This window comes from Medicago sativa, chromosome 7, assembly GCF_051527215.1.
Source record: "Medicago sativa cultivar Bolivia chromosome 7, Bolivia_mono, whole genome shotgun sequence".
Lineage (NCBI taxonomy): Eukaryota > Viridiplantae > Streptophyta > Magnoliopsida > Fabales > Fabaceae > Medicago > Medicago sativa.
This window is the reverse complement of record NC_140755.1, coordinates 64,842,877-64,859,151: the sequence shown is the minus strand read 5'-3', so window position 1 is coordinate 64,859,151 and position 16,275 is coordinate 64,842,877. Positions and strand designations below refer to the sequence as shown.

The 16,275-nt window shown below is 32.0% G+C and overlaps 2 long non-coding RNA genes across 2 annotated transcripts; both read left to right on the top strand.

The window, feature by feature from the left end:
• The first annotated feature begins 100 nt into the window (after positions 1-100).
• On the top strand, positions 101-870 carry LOC146907699 (uncharacterized). The gene is made up of 2 exons (XR_015020652.1): positions 101-301; positions 382-870. It is a non-coding gene; the product is annotated as an uncharacterized LOC146907699 (long non-coding RNA).
• Positions 871-1,394: 524 nt separating this feature from the next.
• LOC146907698 (uncharacterized) lies at positions 1,395-2,609 on the top strand. Its single transcript, XR_015020653.1, has 2 exons — positions 1,395-1,476; positions 2,209-2,609. It is a non-coding gene; the product is annotated as an uncharacterized LOC146907698 (long non-coding RNA).
• Positions 2,610-16,275: the final 13,666 nt, after the last annotated feature.

Below are 16,275 nucleotides of genomic sequence, written 5' to 3'. Positions count from 1 at the left end.
GGACTTCAAAGGGACATTATACAATTTTTTTCCATAAAAATGACAATGACAAAGATTCTTGCTGTAAGCATATATGCCAATCAATAAAAATCACTTTTATCAAGCAAAAACAAAACAAATTTATTAACCTTTGCCTTTAAAGGATTATAAGAGGTGGATGATGAGCAATAGTGTTGCTAATCACACAGGTTGGCCCCATGTTTTTTTGCACTCTTTCAAGCTCATACCATGTGCTACATACCATATCATACCCAAATACCCTATCATCCCAATTAATATCATTATTCTCTTTCCCTAAAAGGTAAACATATATACCATATTATTCATACCCCCTTGGTGATTTCAAGTCATAAAACTCATAATTAATTGTGGTATATATAGGTAATGAAAAGAGCTGAAGATCAAAGGCAGAGAGACATAGAAGAATATATATGTAAGAAGAAGAAGAAGAATGGAGAATTACTTGAGTTGGCTACAAGCTTTGGCTACAGCATGGGGATTCATGTTGTTGGTGGCTCTTCTATGTTGTTGTCTAAGCACCAAACCACGACAAGATGGTGATGATATCTCTGGCAATGGTGGTTGCACTTGCGACGGCGGCGGCCATGGTTGTGTATGATGTTTTCCATCATTTAATCATAAGCTATTTTTTTGTGTTAGGTAATTCAATAGGTTGGGGTATACTTGATGTACATAATTTTAGTATAATTTTTTTGTTAAATTTTTTAATTTTTATATAAACATAGAATTGATAGTATCAAATATGTTTATAATCATGGGAGGGTTCTCTTATGATTTTGTAATTTAGTGGATAAATAGAGTGTTACAGTTAGATACATGCATAGATTGTTCTAAATTTGAAGTTTTATACATTACTGATAGTGTTTTTTTTTCCTTCCTTTCATTTTCCTTCCTTCAAGGATTAGACCTCTTACATGCTTTGGAGTCATAAAAATTTGGGGTTTATTGATACAATTATGTTTATAATTTTCAATTTGATTAAAATTTGAATCCTTAAACATTTCTACTTAATATTTTTTGTTAGCCGACCATGATTGTTAGATTAATAGAGAGAAGTAAGTTCGAGTTTGCTCTATTTATCTACTATTAATTTGCCATTCATTTCGAAGATAGATAGACATAAGTTGAAGATTAGTGAAGTTCAATTTAATAAATGAATCCCACTAATTGGTCATATTAGTTTTCATTTTAGTTTCTCAAAGAGGTCGACTTATAGACGGTAGCACCATAAAACCGACTAATGATAAACCATTTTGTTTTTTCCTTTTATTTTTCTTCCTATATGTTAATTTATTGTTTTTTGGTTACATCCTATATATGTTAAGAAGCTGTCATGAATTTAGCCTAACTGGAAATAATTTATTAAATTTGTATAGGAATCCATCTTTGCTTGACACTTTTGATTTTGCACTTTCTTTGCTCTTTGTCATCTGCCAGCCGTGGTTGCGTAATTAGGTAAGAATCGAATATATTAATTACATTCACACATAATACCTTTTCAATGAGGAGAATGTTGGCTAGACTTAGGTAGCTTCGGAGGGTGAATTTACCTTTCCTATCTATCATTCAACCCAACCTATTATGAAAGTTTAAAACCAACATCAATATGATTTTGTTTTATGAAAACAGTTATTACTTAGTTCTCTATTAAAACTGAAAAAACAAAAAGTAAAAAAATTTACAATTCATTTGACAAGATTCCATGATTAAACCTCATAGAAGACAAATTTTAGAAAAATGTGTTCTTTAAAACTTAAAACAAGGATTTGAGCCGTCTTATGTTTAAGTCGTATCAGTCACTCAACCACGATATATTGATTTTCAAAAACATGAACTAACAATTAATGAACTTACTTGTGTTTGATTTGCAAGGTGTTCTTTTATGTATTAGATTTAGTTTACTTGGGTTGGGATCATCTGGGAGGAAAGAAATAACAGGGTCTTTCATTTTAAGGAAAAATCTTTGTCTCAATTTATAGATTCGGTTAAACATATGTCTTTTTGGTGGCCGAAGAGGACCGTTAACGTTTCTGTAGGTCTTTACGGCTGGCTGCAACGTCCTTTCGACGTGCGTTGGTTAAACATGTTCTTTTTGTTTGTATTATGTACTGAACTTTAAAGCTTCTTTTTGACAAATCTTGCGCTGAGAAGATTGCTAACGATGATGTTTAATCAATTCCATTTTAGCTTGTTACAAAAACAATTAATGAATTCCAAAAATTGAAGTGAGTATCTTCAATTGGTACACGTTCTTAGGTGAGGGGCAATGAAAAGGATTTATATGTCAACTTGTGACTTGAAGTTCAGAGTTTATGATGAGAACGGACCTACATGGCTAAGATGTATAATTTTACATGCAACACATTTGAGGCATAAGAGATTTCCAACCCTACCATGCAACAAGCAATTTACAATGACAAGGACACATAACGTAATTTACAATGACATTTGGCATTTGCGGTTCAAGACCTTTTGTTCTATTCAAACAAGTAATTAGCTTTAATCTTTAGAGAAAAGAAAATTGAAGTTATTTCTGTTTGTTTATTATTTATAAAAATAATTTCTATAAAAAGATGAATTTTAACTTATTCGAATGTTATCTCCATGTTTAAAAAAAAAGTTTTGTGAAAACTACTTATAATAGCTTTTTATTTCAGAGTCTAAAATGATTTTATTTATTTATTTATAAAATGACATTTTTAAAAAATCATAAGCAAATATTTAAAAACGACAAGTGATATTTTTATTAATTTTTTTCTTCATAAAAAGTTTCAAACAAACACACTCTTAACCGACTCCCCTCTAGTTGGGAATTTCATGTTGTTTAACATAATCGAGACAACATCAATAATTGTTCGACCAATATTGAATGAATTAAATTCAAGCTCACTATCTCTATGCTTTGGATTGTTTAAAAATAATTTGACAACCACTAATTAATATCCGAAATACGTGAATGCGTGATCCCAAAAAATTGCAAATTTCTTTTTATACACTGGCGCAAATGATTGCCCCTAAGGCACCGATGGACCAACGCCTTCGTCTATAACCCGAATTTTTAGTAGTAGTGCCAAATCAAGCAGAGAGCTCTTTCAAGGAACGAAATAATTTTAGTATCCTGAATACGTGACTGTGTGATCCCTTAGTTGCAGGGAATTTTTTTATTTTTTATTTTGTTACAATAGCATATGGTTAGCTTAAAGAAACAAAGAAGAAAAAGTGATATAAAAATAATTAAGAAGATTGGAAAATTTTATTATTAGTTAATTAGTTCTCTATTTTTTTTTATAAAATTTAAGTCACACTCTTATATTAAAACAACAGGTGCTTCTGGTTACTACAGAGGGACCCTTATTGTGTTTATAGTTTCAATATTTTTGTGTTTAATTTGAAAATTTGAATATTTTAGATTTTAAAAAAATAATATGTACTTAGGGAGAAATTTACCATATATTATGGTCTTATCAAATTTAAACAATTAGTTTATGCCGTTGCATGCAAAAGATACCCAGTTCACATAAATTTTTTTTTAATTAAACTAAATATTCACATTATTTTGATATGGGGAATACCTCTTCAAGTCTTAATTATCTTCTTAGTTTAAACTATGAACATTCTACAAGTAATCGCGTTGTACCAAGTCAAAAAATTGAAAGAATAAAAAAGAAACACTCTGATTTCAATTGTTATAGAATAGCCTTGTCACAAGTATTTTAATGTTGAAAATTGAAATAGTCGTTTACTTTCCCTCAAAAAAAGAAATAGTCATTTACTTTAAATTAAATTAATCTACGGGTACCTTCTCCTATTAAAATTGTTTAATTTGATCAAGCCTTACACGGACAAAGAATTGTTCATACACCCATATTTTAATCACCTATATATTTACCAAAGACCATGCTCTTGATTTCATAAAATTGAAAAACAAAACTACATAGAGAATTCAGAAAGAGGTTGTTATGGGTTTTTGCTTTCGACGAAAGAAGAAACAAAATAAATATTTGAGTAATAATGTCTCTCAAAGCTATAAAGGACCTCAAGATTCTAACCAAACTAAGCTGAATAGAAGAAAGAGTTTTTATTTGGTAAGTTGTTGTGAAGGTTTCTCACTATGTGCTGATCTTGGGGAAGCTGGATCAGGAGGCCATGGTGGAGATGGAGGAGGAGGCCATGGTGATGGTGGAGATGGAGGAGGAGCTGGATGGGGTGATTTTGGTGGAGGAAGTTGATGACAAACAATTTTTTATTTTTTTTTGTCAAAATCTCATTTCATGTTCTATGGTTGTAGAGAAAAAAGTGTAAAAGTCTTGTGTTTTTTGAGTTAATAAACAAATACTTGTGTTTTTTAAATTGAGTAGTGATATATGTCACAATAAAAATATTCAGGATAATGCACACATCACTTTATAAATATTCAGGATATACTTTTCAAAGAGACTTTGGCAAAAAAACATGGTTAATGGCCAATAACATTGTTTCGTAACACGCCTAAAGAGATAAGTAGATAACTAAGAAAATTAACTGCTAAAAAAACTAAGGAAAATAAATAAAATTCTGCTACCTTTTCTTCTATCTTAAGTTTGTCTTTAACGAACGATATAAATAACCTCGGGTCTTTTTCTTTAGTCGAAATTAACCGTGTATGCACTTTTATAGAACACCGTCAAACTTGGTGTATCTTAATAACATCTATAATGATTTTATATTTTCGTAAAAATATTTTCGTAAAAAAATTTACATGAATGATTTATATGATATAAATTTATAATCCAATTGTCTAATTTAAAAAATATGTATCGAGTAAAACAATATTGAGCGGTATAACTTTGATGTAACATTATATATCTGTGTAATTTTATCCTTCCTATTAGCGCTGTTAATTTCAGCTAACAAAAGAAAGTGTGTTGAGATTCCTTAAACAAAATATAGAAAGTGTTTTGAGATGATTGTTTTATAGAAGTCTCATTAATAGTTTTCGGGATCTTAGCAAATTTAAGTGTATCTGTACGTTTGTTTCCGTAAATCAATAAATTAATGATAATTTTTTATACAATAAAGAGCTATTTATCGACTTTTATATTTTAGAAAATATAATTTCTTATGAAAAACATCATTTCGATTTTTATAAGAATCATACTGAAATTTTTATATTTTATCCTAAAAAATCAATATTCACTATTATAAATAATAATAGTTTAGAAATTTAAATTTTAATTCGCCACACTTTTGATAAATAATTTTTAATTGTTATAATTGTATATGATAAAAAAATAATTTTTTTCTTTTAAAAAAACAACTTATTTAACTATTTATCTATTCATTTAAAAACTATATATACCAATACACTCAATTTTTCGAGTATATACAGTAGAAATTGTCATAGTTCGTATATTAATTAATTCATAAAACTTTTCGTGTAAATGAGGTCGTTGACAATAATTTTTTTTTTTTTTTACGTTGACAATAATTTTTTTTATATAAAGGGGTATAGGAATACTTGAAACCAAAACAAGATATATATCGATATGGGAAGTTTTTGCTCTAGACATGAAAAGAGAAAAGATGATAACATAAACAAGAAGAGTGATGGATTACAAACCATGCATGGCTCTAAAGCTAGCGCCCCCAAAGTCCGTGGTGGATTTCAAACCATGCATGGTTCCAAAGCTGGTTCTACAAAATTCGACTGTGGACTACGAACCATGCATATTCGACGGCGCGGAGTTTTTGGTGGTGGCAGCGGGTACGGCGGTGTATTTGTAGGCGGATTTGGAGGTGGAGGCGGTTGTGGTGGTGGAGGTGGGGGTGGCTGTGGAGGTGGGGGTGGGGGTGGCTGCTGAGTGCTGAGATTATGGCTGGCAGTATATGGGAGGATTAATTTGTTTTTTTTTGGAGTATTGAATGTTTTCTTTTGTTTTTTGTAAAAAATAATGTTTTAAATTGTAATCTTCCTATTTCTGTCCTTTATTCTAGTTACTTTTTTTTTTTTTTTGACACATTCTATTTACTTTATTCCTCTTCAAATAATTATATGACATACTTAAATGTTTGGTATTATGATGAGTTAATCGAAATAAAGGTGAATTAATGTGACTTTGCAAAAATTTACTATAAAAGTGTAACTTTGTAAAATTACATTTGCTCATTGTTATTCTACCAACCTCATCACAATATCACCCATTTTTTTAGAGTAATACCAAACATCTTGTTGTACTTCCATTCAAATTGATGTAATCTAAGTTTCTATCGAGGAAGATAGTTAAAATTCAACGTGATTTTTTGTGGGGAGGGACGAGGGCCAGAAGGAAGCTTTGTTGGATTAAGACAAGTGGAGGGTGGTTTGTCAACCAAGGGGTAAGGGAGGATTAGGGGTTAGGGATATTAGATTGGTAAATTTGAGTTTGTTGGCAAAGTGGAGATGGAGATTGATTCAAGGTGAAGAGGGGTTGTGGAAAGAGGTCCGTATTGAGAAATATGGCACTCGGGTGACTAATTTGTTGACCGAAGGTGATGGTCTTTGGCCGAGTTCCTTGTCTAGATGGTGGAAGGATGTCGTCTTTTTGGAGGAGGGGGTGGGGTGAGGTGGTTTAATGTAGGGGTCATTAGAAAAGTGGGGATTGGTAACTCAACGAGGTTTTGGAAGGATCCGTGGAGGGAGGTGACTCCGTTGTGCCGGAAATACCCAAGACTTTTTGCGATTTCAAATAATAAGGAGGCTTCGTTGGAGGACTATAGACGTCTCGACGAAGAAGGAGGGGGATAGGCTTTTGAGTGGCGACAACCTCTTTTTGTTTGGGAGGAAGAACTTTTCATTAGTTTGAGGGAGGATGTGTGTGTGTGTGTGTGTGGGGGGGGGGGGGGGGGGGGGGGGGGTGGAGGGCATAGATGGGAGAAGTATCCGGATAGATGGGTTTGGATTTTGGAGGAAGAGGGAGTTTTCTCGGTGAAGTCTTGCTTCGTTAACTTACAAAAATTGTTGATGGGTGAGGTGGAGTGGAGTATAGAAGAGTTTGAGAGTTTTTGAGACTATTTGGGAGAGTAAAACTCCTTTGAAGGTGGTAGCTTTCTCTTGGAAACTTCTTCTAGACCGGATCCCTACTAGAAGAAATCTCGTGCGGCGGAATTGTTTATCTCCGGAAATGTCCTCTAGGAGTGTTTTGTTTGGGTTAGTGGAAGAATCGGCTAATCATTTTTTCTTACATTGCAATTTTACATCCGTGTTTTGGGAAAGCATTATGAGATGGGTAGATTTCTCCTTTATTATGCCTCCGAATTTGTTTGTGCATTTGGCATGTTGGAGTAATGAAGGGAGAAACAAGAGGGTTCACAAAGGTTTGTGGATTATTTGGCACGCAACTATTTGGGCTATTTGGCAAGCTAGGAATAAGTGATTTTCCGTAATGAGCTGAAATGTGGATGATATATTTTGTCAGAGATTGTTGTTAATTCATGGTGTTGGAGTTAAAATGCTAACTTGTCTATACTATAAATGGAATTGGAATCCCCAAGAGTGCCTTTCGAGGAAGTAGTTGCTGGTGGAGTGTTTTTGTTTGCTGTTACTATTTTCGTGGATGATCCTCATTGTGTGCATGTGGCTGTTAGGTGTGATTAGCTGCTGGTATGGGGTCTGATGCACTGTTTCCGTGTCTCAGGAGGGTGATTTTGAGGCTTGGATATGCTCAACTAGGCTTAGAAAGGATATGTTAGTATGGCAGTACACATAGCTTTCTTTTTCATTGGATGCATATTTTAGCATCAGAGTTTTTTAATTGGGTCAGTTGCGTTGAGCCTTTTTCTTGGGCAAGGTGGTGTGTTGGTGTTCCGTATATATGCGACACCTTTTGTATGTTTTGCGTTTATCGTTTTTATCTGCGAGGGGTACGGTTTTTTGTACAACTCGACGTGAATAAATTTTAGCTGATTCAAAAAAAAAAAATCTAAGTTTCTATATTGGGTATCTGTTGATATTATTAGCGCATCTATGGTTTCTTCATGCACAAGCAAACTGAAATTATGGTTTCTAATGAAGGATATGAAGTTAGTTATGGTGGTTAGAGTTTGTTATGGATTGATGAAAGAGGGAGGATAATATTGGAAAGTTGTTATTCTCATTAGATTGTGAAATTGAGATACAAGCAAGTATTTATACACAATGACTTAGAGAGCAAGTCTCTTGTAACAACCTAACAAACTTATCCAAAGTAAAACTAACTCTTAATCACTTTGTTAATCATGATTATGGATTAAAACACACAAACTAGTAGATATATATGTCGGTACATAATATTTTTGTAAGTATTATATAAATTATTTTTGTTTGTAACTATAACTCAAATGATAAGAGATTGTAAAGACATTTGATATAGTAACACGAGTCTATAATTGCGATTCCTAACTTCTTAATATTTAGTTTGTGCATTTCGCCGCTAGCTAGACTCTTTAATTAAAAAAATGGTATGTTTGTACAATGTAATTTCATGAGATATACCTTCATTGCTGCAGAATTCTTCAAAATTCTTAGAGGTATATTCACCACCACCATGAGTTCTTAATATCTTAATTGATTTTTCACTTTCCTTCTCAACTAAGATCTTAAATCTCTTGAATACTTCTAAAGCTTCACTCTTCAGCTTTATAGTGTATAACCATAGCATCCTGGTATGCTCATCTACAAAAGTGATAAAATACTTGCTTCCTCCAATTGTAGGTATGTCAAATGGACCACTAATATGAGAATGTATAACCTCTAGTGCAGTTTTAGACCATTTAGGCTTCTCAGATACAAAAGGAAGCTTACTTTGCTTACCCTTCAAACATATTTCACAAGTTTTCTTATGTTCATCTAAAATTGGTAAGCCAGATACTAAATTCTTAGTGCTCAGATATGAATGGAAGTTCATCTAAAAATTGTCGTATAAATGGATGTTCAAATAACCCAACTCTTTTCTAAATAGGTAAACTTTTTCTTGAACATTGTTTTCCCCATTCTTCTTAAACCTTCTTTTCTCCATTTTTGTCTTCTTCAATCTTCTTTCACCCTCCTCTTGAAACTGATACTCCCTAAATTTGGAAAAAAACGATAATATACCAAAAGATACCACACTACACCACATCAAACTCTTAGCAACAAGACACACCTAAGAAACATCAAGCACACCAGATCACCAATATGCAGGTAGTAGAATGTATCAAAGCCAACACAATACTCTCTTATTCACAATCAATTCAATACTTCTTCTTTCTCTCTCAAATAAATCCTTCATGATAGTTTCTTGGTGTACAAAAGTCAGACATTTAAAGAATAAAAAAGAATACAAAGTCATACATTTGTAGCATTGTACTACAAATTATTTTATTTTATTTTTGAATGAAGGAGCCATGATAATCTTCTCCGTATCATTTCGATTTTACCAGATGTCTTCAAAAGGATAGTGTGTAACGGATTATGTTATAATACATCCAATAAATTTATAGGATATCAAAATTTACACATTATTTTGATAAGGGGAAGACCCCTTCCAGTTTTAATTGTTTTCTTAGTCTTAACTATGAACATTCAACAAATAGTTCCGTGGTACAAAGTCGTACATTTGAAAGAATAAAATAAAAAGTTGTACCAAAAAATATTAAAAATATAAAAAATATTTTGATGTTGAAACAGTCTTTCAATAATTTACCTCAATTAAATTAATCTTCGGGTACCTGTTCCCATTAAAAATGTTTAATTTTATCGAGTCTTACACTGACAAAGAATTGTTCATACCCCACATTTTTGTCACCTATATATTTTACCGAAGGCCATGCTTTTGATTTCATAAAATTGAAAAAAATAATTTCGTAGAGAATTCAGAAGCAGGTTGTTATGGGGTGTTTTAGGGTTGGACGAAAGAAGAAACAAAATAAATATTTGAGCAACTAGACCCTTGACCCGTGCTGTCGCACGGGTCCTATCGACCGTAATTGATACCGATAATTGACCTTTGACCCGTGAGATGCATGAGTCTATCAATAAACACCAATAAAATTATTAGAAATACAATATCGTAATAAAATTTGTCTTGACATGTTTTTCCAGGGTGAAGATCCTCTCTATTTTAAGTTCTCTCCATTTGTTCCATTACCAAAGTTTTAATGTATAAATATGCAATTAATGTTTTCAATTCTTGAAATGTGTACGTTTATATCATATACACCCTCTGGTCACTATTATAAACAAAAAACAATATTGTAGGTTCATTCATTTAATGATGTATGTGGTCTTTATTATAGACCACATACATCATTAAATGAATGAATCCAGAATGTTGATTTTTGCTTATAATAGTGACCGGATGGTGTATTTACTTCAAAACTATAGTAATTGACATTTCCATTTTATTTAGGAAATGGAGAGGATCTTCACCCGTTTTTCCATGGCAAATGCCAATCATGTCTTGATTCAAGATTATGGTTAACTTAATTGATTGTTCATCATGCTGAAAGTTTATGAGAATAACCATAGCAAATTACCGTCATATATATAAAATTAAGATGAAATTGATTTTCATATTATTTACTTTCAATGTGTACTTATGTGAAAAATTGTTTCCTTTTTTTAAAGACTCTACATTTTTTTTTTATTTTTACTGTTCGCTGACATTATACAATTATGTATTCATGATGGACCACAATTTATACGATAAAAAATGAGTTGATAGTGAGAAATAGCAAACATGAATTGATATAGAAAACTCAAAGTGGATGTCACTGCTATTCATAAAAAGATAAAAATGGCATCACAGATTCACATGGTTTACTCTGAAGTAATATCAAATCCAAGATTCAAGCTTAAAAACAAAACATTGTACTTAATTAAAGCCAATCCAGCAAAAGGTGCAAATACAAATTTGTATCCAAAATAGTTAACCCAGCCCTTACATAATTCACACAAAATATGACAACTCCATAAATGGAAAATTTTAACTAAGGGACAACAAACAATTAGATAGCCAAAATGGTTTCACTAAAGACATGTCAGCATAACTAATATTACCAAATAATGCTCCTTGATTACTTTGAATCTTCAATCTCGATCCATGGCATTTTAGGACTCTTTGCGGTGGATGCATTTCAGATCTTTTTTTCCACTAATTTTCTATCAGCAGGAATCTAAGTGCTTCTGATATGTGTATGGCAGTTAAAATCTTTGTTTTTGCAGCAACTTCTGCACCTTGAGTATGCACAATCCTTCTTTGCTTGGTTCCCACAGTCTTGACATTTTAGAAGACCCTTTAACACTTCTTCTCCCCCTAATTGGGTTGAATACATTTTTTTTCCATCTCTTTAGCTTTTAAACTAAAGATCATCTTTTATGAGTTTCCTTTTGGTCGTAGGGTGGTACTATACGATATCCTCTATGTGATGGGCATAAAAGAAAGCAATAATTTTCTATTACAAATATGTAAGCACTTCAGTACATGAGAATTAGAAAAAATTATAAATTTACAGCATGGCAAAGCTGCCATTATAAGGGAAACTAAATTTAAGGTTGAAGTATAACACTCAACAGTATGAAAGCAATAGCAAAGCTGCCGTACACTAACTGTGTAATTAGCTTATTCCATAAATTTCCTAACCACTTAAATTGACATGACTAAAAAGTGAGATGCATATATAACCATTTTTGGTTTGTAACTCTAATGATCTAAATGAGTCGACAAAGAAACAAATCAAAAAGAAAATAATATTTTCTTTAATGTAATTTAAAAGAATTACCAACAGGGGATATTTGAGTCAATTAAGCATAGAGAAACAAAGGAGGATACTTTAACATTTAACTTGATATGGAATGAACCTTACATGATCCAACTGAAGTTAGTTTAAATCATTGTTATATAATCTATGATAAATCAAGGAAGCTTGACAGAAAACAATATTATAACTTTTATAACAAAGAAAAAGTTAGAAGAAAGTTATGTAGCTGAAATAGAATAATTAACTCAGAAAACACTATGTTGAGTTCCAACTCCTCCACTTATATGAACTCGTTAGCACTTTTTTAAGTTTATGAACTCAACAGAGAGAGCTACCTAAGAATTCAAAAAAGAACTCATTTTTAACAGAGTATGAATAAACGTATATTGTGATCAATAATCTCAGCTTAGTAAACAATTCATTGAACAAAACTGTTACATTCTCAGCAGTTATTCAACCATTACAATAAGATAAAATGATTTAATATCATTGGTCACCAATAGCTATTTGACATTCTTGCTTCAAATATATGATTTAAATCACATAGAGTTAAACAAATTTACATAACATTGTTTTCAAGTTTCAAGAACCACTTTAGCAGCCACATTTGAAATAGTATATCGAGCACAACAACCAAAAGCAAAATTAAAGATAAAAGAAGAATATATGAAGTGATCTAAAGAAAAAACAACCAAAAGCAGAAATAACCTAAATCATGTAAGAAAATGGCAGAACACCGATGTGGTGAGAAGAATGACTCAAACAGAGAAGAAGTAGCTTCACAGTGATATGGCAGAACACCTAGAAGAAGTAGCTTAACAGTAGCATACACAGACGAAAGATGACATTTACATATAATCTTTTTTTTTTTGGTTACACATTTACATATAATCCATTGAACTACACATTGGATGTTTGAAAAAAAAAATCAAGGAAAACAATCCATAACTTGAAATGAATTAATTGACATGACTCTTGCATACTAACAATGCCTTCACAGTACATATACCTTAATCGTTACACAACCGAGGAAATTGAGTTTTGTAAACATAAAAAAGAAAAAAAAGGTGTGCATGAAGTTGCAAAGTCCAAATTTTGTTGAAGGGTAATCAAATTAGGTTAGTAAGACTCATAAAATGTGAAGGAAAGCAAAGAATAAAATACATATGATTAAATCAAACCATCATTGGTTACCTAGATATCAACTTAGAGCTTAGATATCAACAACAAAGAGGAGTCAGTCAAGAATAGAGATAAATCTACAACCAAGATTAGATAAGTATAAACCAACAAAAAATAACAAAATCTCCAAACAAAAAACCCAAAATTTCTAAATTAGTATGACCCGTCACAGAGCTCATCAAAATATATTAACTTATAAAATAAAAAAATTCAATTTTTTCATTTTCAAGCTGCAAAACATTTTCATTTTCAAGCTACAAAACAAAACCAAATGGAAGAAATAAGCTATAAATAAAAGAAGGAAGAAAAGCGAGAAGAAGGAACAATACCGGAAAAATGCTTAGTAGCCATAACTGTAATAGGGAGGAGGGTCGGAGGGGTCGGATCCAGGAGGAGGGTCGGGGTGAGGGAAATCGACGGCGGGGGTAAGGGTTAGGGTGAAGAGGTGGGAAATTGGAAATGCCATGGAAAGACTCGTACTGAGGAGGTTGAAATGATTGCGACGGCGGAGGAGGGTGGCCGGAGTAGGATTTGAGTTTGCCGTGTTCGGTCATGATTGTTTGTTTGGTGGTTAGGAGGGAAGAACGAAGCCACTCACCGATCTGGAGTGAATTCATGGATGGGTTTAACTGATTGTTTGTTCATGCATGGGTATGAATTCAAGAGTGTGAGAGAAGAAGGACCGGATTGGAATGATGTTAGACAGAAAGTAAGGAATATGGAGCCGTGTGCAGTGCAACAGTGTTTTTTAAGATGGATAGACATTCGATAAACTATATAAGTTGGAAAGAGATAGATAGTGTTAGCGATGGATGTTGATTGGTTAGTTTGAAAATTGTCAGTAGTTCAAAGAGGTAATTGAAAGGTCATCAGATCAAAGGCTGAGATTAAAGGTATGGTTGGCAGATGAGATTAGCATTAATGACAGATTAGGGAGGGAAAATAAGGAGTGATTAGGGCAACACTGCCAGCTCATCAAGTCTGGCTTTAATAATAAAGGATAATGTCTCCCAAAGCTATAAAGGACCTCAAGATTGTAACCAAACTAAGCTGAATAGAAGAAAGAGTTTTTATTTGGTAAGTTGCTGTGAAGGTTTCTCACTATGCGCTGATCTTGGCGATGCCGGAAATGGAGGCCATGGTGGAGATGGAGGAGGAGCTGGATGGGGTGATTTTGGTGGAGGAAGTTGATGACAAGCAATTTTTTATTTTTGTCAAAATCTCATTCATGTTCTATAGATTTTGAGAAAAAAAGTGTAAAAGTCTTGTCATGTGTTAATAAACAAAGACTTCTACTTTTAAAAAACTATATATTTAAACACTTTTAAATTATATACATCTATTTTTGTTTAAAAAAAAATTGTATACATCTATTTAATATTTTATTTTCTTTCTGTCTTTCTGTTCTTATCACATCGACAACTATCACATCTATAATTCTTTTTATATATTTTTCGCTAAAGGTATCAAAGAGTGTTTGGGGTATCTATTAATCTTTTTTCTTTTTAGATTTAGATTAACTACTCTTATATGTCGTGATGTTCAAAACTGAATCAACCCAATAAAAAAGCCTCAAACTGAACCAATCCAAATTGAATCCGCAAAAACTACATTTAATTTAGATGTATTCAAACCATTTTTCTAACTCAACTGCATAGTTTGGTTAGGTTTGCGGTTTTTATTTTACCAACCAAACTAAACCGCACAAAACCGCAACATAAGAGAAATATTAGTTAAACTTATGTCATCCAACCTAATACTCATAGAAACTCAATGAGAACTTTTATAAAATGACATATTTTTTCTCTTGTTAGGTTTCTTCTTTGCTTTATATTTCAAAAATGTATTTATGTGCTATAGTTTGACGCTACTTACCCTTTTGCAGACCTGATTATGTTAGATATATCTTGAATCATGAAAACTCAATGAGAAATTTTAGAGAATGATAAAATCTTAGTCTCTTGCATTTCTTATCGGGGTTATGTTTTGGTCTATTTTTTTAATTTGGTATATGTTGATGACAACATTGTTAGATGAAAATGAAATTGTAATGTTAGATGAAATTTAAATGGAAATAAGTTGTTTTTAACTTTTTAACTTAATTTTAATGTTGGAAACAAAACACTATATTGTGTCAAAAAAAACCGGTCCCCATGAACTTAGCTTAGTTGGTAAGACATTGCATAATTTATGTAGGGGCCTGAGTTCGAACCCCGGACACCTCACTTCTCCACATTTAATTGTGTGAGCTTCAGCCACTAGACTACTAGACCAAAAAAAAAACAACCAAACCAATCCAAACCGCATTGGTTTAGTTTGATTTGGTTTCTATTTTAAGGCCAACTGAACCAAACCAAACCATATGCTTTATTATCTTCTGGTTAGAGAGACTTTTAAACTCAAAACTAAACCAACTAGCACCACGAACATTCCTGCTTATATGTCACAATAAAATTCAGAAACCAAGACCACCCACGAATCTTAAGGTTTAAAGTGATATTTTAAATGAGACCCTTTAAAAATTGAAAACCGTTATTTACACTTATTCGCTTTAATTTAAAATTATACCTTTTAATTAATTTTATAGAAAACTAGTGTTCAAATGGACACATTATTTTAATTGTGTCAATGCGTACAAACTACGAACAATAGTTATAATTAAATTTTGATTAAAATTAATATGATTTTGACTAAAATTATTTGTATACTTATTTTTCACTTTCATATTTTCAACGACTTAATCAATATAACAAATATGATATAAATTCTTATCTTTTCGAAGGACAATAATATACTTTTTTTATCTTAGAAAAATAAATATAATATAACATTCTTATAAGAAAATTTGTTTATTATGGGCATGATAGGAAGTGAAAAAGTCAACCCAAAATCATGTATTCGCTTTTAATATAGATGTAGCAATCTTTGAGAAAATTGACTTTAATGTCTATGAAGGATGACAAGTTTATGGTTCAATTGTGTCACAAGGGTGATCTTGAGAGAAATTTTCAAGGAAGTTTTTCGCTTATTGATAACAATATGATTATCTTGAAGAAGGTTGTTGAAGGTGAAGACCATATGTCTATCCCAATGAACACAACAAAGATTTGGGTGCAAGTTCACCAACTTCCATTCGGCTTATTGATACAGCTATAAGTGCTTTAGTTGGAAGTCATATTTGTTGAATGATCATCTTTGATGAGGAGAACAACTATGAGCCTTGGAGGAAATATATGAAAATCAGAGTGGAAATTGAACAACTACTCAAACAAGATCTTATATTTGAAGGCGATATGTGCAAAAATATCTAGCTTGTATTCTAATACGACAAGTTAGGTA